This window comes from Peromyscus leucopus, chromosome 2 (genome assembly GCF_004664715.2).
Source record: "Peromyscus leucopus breed LL Stock chromosome 2, UCI_PerLeu_2.1, whole genome shotgun sequence".
In the NCBI taxonomy this organism is placed as follows: Eukaryota; Metazoa; Chordata; class Mammalia; order Rodentia; family Cricetidae; genus Peromyscus; species Peromyscus leucopus.
In genome coordinates this window covers 77,543,128-77,546,989 of record NC_051064.1, presented here as the reverse complement: position 1 = coordinate 77,546,989, position 3,862 = coordinate 77,543,128, and the positions used below count along the sequence as shown (strand labels likewise).

The window sequence follows — 3,862 nt, the reverse complement described above, 5'->3', positions numbered from 1 at the left end:
GTTCCCAATGAAGGGAAATCTCATATCACATAGACACACCTGCAAAATGTCCTTAATCCTGCTCAGTTCATAGAAACTTATATTTGAGCATAGTTTGTTGATTGCTTAGCAATCATGGACTGAAAGAGCAGACTGACTCCAGGAATTTAGTGTTTAGAAATGATTCCTTAACCTCCACATAGCAATGTGATCATCATACTGTATGTTTTGATTTTATTTCTGTAATATCATATCCTTTGTGAAGATACAATGACTTTTAAAGTCTAAGGGTATTAGTAACCCTTGAAAAATGCTGGCATCATCCTCCAATACCTGCTAATTCACTCTGAATGTGATATATCAATGATGTACATACTTTTGCTTTTATGCCTTGAATTTTGCTTCTATCTTGCAGCATTTTATACAAGAGGTAAAATTTAACTCCTTTCTTGGTGGAGACAACCACGATGACAATAAAATTAATCAGTTTTTTGATATATGAGCCTATGTTTAACAGAAACATTACTGCAGCCAAAACTGAAAAAAGAATCTGGAGAGATTCCTTAGTGATTAATGGCATTGGCTACTCTTCATGCAGAGCCAGGTTTGATTCTTAGTACCCACACAATGGGCTGAAACACTATAACTGCAGGAGATCAGATGCCCTCTTCTAGCATTTGTGGTCATTGCACACACATGGTGCACAAACATATAAGCAGACAAACACACACAAACATAAAATAAATTGAGAAGAGTCCTATTACCTGGTCCTAACCTTCAAGCTTTTCCAAGGCTCCTTTTTCCTTCTTTCTCCCTCATTTCCTTTTTGGTGTTCTGAGATTTCTCATTGCTTTTCTCTCTGTGATGAAGGGCATTGTGACTCTTCTTTTCCAGTTTTAAAACCCACCATATCACTCTGATACTTATTTCTCTATAAAAACCTAACTCTATGGTTATTGTCTTCCACTGAGGTTATTAATATTCCCTGCATTGTTATAACTCCATTATATAAACCACTGAGAAGACCACAGCAAACAGGACAAGGGCTAGGTAGAAGACAGGAAGATAAAAATAGTTGAGTGGTCATTTCTATAAGTGGTATTTCTTAGGGATGCCCAGTATAGTCACAGAGTGGTATTCACTGTTGACTGGGGTAAATCAATTAAGCCCTTGTATTGAAGATGCCCTTGAAATGCAAGCTCAATGTGACAGCTTTCATAGAGGTGGGATAGACTAGTGAAGGAGGTGTGTTGTTGAGTTGACTACTGAAGTTGAGTTGATGCTTGACCTCAACAGGTATTCTTTCAAATTCATGAAGGGAACTTCAAACTCACTGTCTTAAGTGAAAAGCAGGAGCACTTGTTCCTTCAGTGCTAACTGTGTCCTTTGGTTCTCTCAGGTGTTCCATCAAGTGACAAAGGCCCACAGACAAGAGGTGATTAGTAGATGTCACAGATGTCATGCCACTTCAGGTAAACCCAGCTGGTGGAAATCTGCTCAAATCTCATGGTTGACTCTTAAGGAATTTTGTAGCTGAGTTTTCCTGCCTTGCCCACAGTCAGGACAAATCTTTGTCACCCGCCAGTCCCACAGCCGCTCAGACCCAACAAAGTAAACACAGAGACTTATATTGCCTACAAACTGTATGGCCATGGCAGGCTTCTTGCTAACTGTTATTATAGCTTAAATTAATCTATTTCCATAAATCTATACCTTGCCATGTAGCTCGTGGCTTACCGGCATCTTTGCATGCTGCTTGTCAGGGTGGCTGCTGGCAGTGACTACTTCTGCCTTCCTGTTCTTTTATTTCTACTCTCTGTTAGTCCTGTCTATACTTCCCGCCTAACCACTGGCCAGTCAGTGTTTTATTTATTGACCAATCAGAGAAATTTGACATACAGACCATCCCACAGCACAGCCAAGTGCAGACCATCTCAGACACCTGCACTCAGGCCCGTGGTCCTAACCATCCTCTATGCGAACCTGCTGGATAAAGCCACGAGGAAACCAAGAATGGGCTCCCACAGCACATACAGAACATCCCTACAGCAGAATATAATAAAAATGTTTACATGGTCAAGTAGTATTTGAGCGGGTATTCAACCCAGTAGCATATTATTCTTTCCTGCTCTGTCATTCAGTGTGTCTTGACTAAAATCAGCTCTGTCTGAACAGCTAAGTATTACAATCAATCCACATGAATCTATTAAACTGGTAACAGAATTTATTTATTTTTTTACTTATTTATTTATAGAACAATAAACACCTTTATTACATGAACTATGAATGATGCTTTATTTGCCTTCCTGGGCTTTGATCTTCCTCAGATAGAACTCCAGCTCCTCGCCTTCTAGCACATAGCCGTCTGCTCTGCCACACTGGCCTGGTCTTGAGGCGATACAGGCAAGAAGCTGCTGGAACTGCTCCTCCAGAAGACTGCTGATTTTGGTGTTCTTTTTCCTTTCATCATATTTCTTTTGGGTTTTCTGTAGTGGGTAGCCATTCCAGCTTGGATCTGGAAGTTCCAACCCCCTTGAGACTCTGGCAACTGTCACGCCTACGAGGCGGGGCGAGGGGAGGCGCCTGGAGACCTGAGAGCTGGATGGGCCAGCGCTCTCTCAGTGCACTCTCTCTGTGCCGGGACGCTGAACGGTGAAGGTGGACTGTGCAGAGCTCCGGAGAACACCACTGGATTGCAATACACCTTCCCCAGACCCTGCGACCTACCTTTCACTTAATTTGTGAGTTACGCCATTAAATAAATATCCTTTTAACTACGTGGAGTGGCCAAAATAATTTCTCCAATATTTTCTTTGATCGTTTTTTGTTTAATATTTCTTCCTCTTCAGGAGTCAACTTGACCCCCTTCTTGCGGCCCAGGGGCAGCGCATAGTGAGACTCATACCACTGTCGGTATGGTGTGCTGTCAATAAGCACAATGTAGTTCTTCACCAGGGCCTTGGTGCGGACCAGCTCATAATGGGATGCATTGTAGACAACATCATTGATCCTTGTTTTCCAAGTACAACACTAAGAGCCCCAGGAAAAGTTCCCCACATCCAATCTTAGGGCACGGTACTTCTTATTGCCTTCTTGGACTCAGACTGTATGTATACGCAAGGGCCAATCTTCGTGTTGGCAGCAGGCCATCCCACCTCATACTTCTGTTTCTTGTGGTAGGGCTTTCTCTTACCCTCAGTCTTGCGGCGCTTGTGCCAGTATTTATTAAGATATAAATTGAGGAAATAAACTCACAAATACAGAATGGAGTAGACATCTGAAGTCGTCCTCTGATCTGACCAAGAGCAAATCCACCTCCCAGAGAGGAGCAGGGAGAAGGGACATGTGACTCTTCTCCCTTCCCATATAAGAAGTCACATACAATAGAAGGGGGCACTGCCTCCTTTGGGTCCTATAGCCCAAGGTTGTGGGTGCAGCAAATACCACTACAGCTAAGTTCACCTATCTCTAAGGTTTTGCCACCTTTAAAATTAGATGTGGCCTAAAATGTGGCTGTTGGAACTTCTGGCCCTTTTAGTTTGACTTGACTTGAGTGATAGGAGACCTGAGACTGTATGTTATTTTCTTTTGACAAGATGCTGTGATAATCTTTCTTATTGTAAATGTCTGACTAAAGGTTTCCATTATACTCCCATATGCATTTATAGATTAATATCATGTTCCTTATAGTTTTATTTTTGTGCTTTTATAAGGCTTAAAACTTAGTCATTCTTTCAGGACATATTTGTGCATCATTCACAGAGTACTAGACATTGGGAAAGGCTCTGGTTAAGGGTGAATAAAAGTTGGGTATGGTTCTATGAACTTTACAATCTTGAAGGAAATAATTCTTGTGGCATCATGATGGGAGCTTACTCCAGTT

The 3,862-nt window shown here is 41.8% G+C and overlaps 1 pseudogene; it reads right to left on the bottom strand.

Moving 5' to 3' along the window:
- Window positions 1-2,273: 2,273 nt before the first annotated feature.
- On the bottom strand, window positions 2,274-3,209 carry LOC114704453 (annotated as a pseudogene).
- Between the last annotated feature and the right edge of the window lie 653 nt (window positions 3,210-3,862).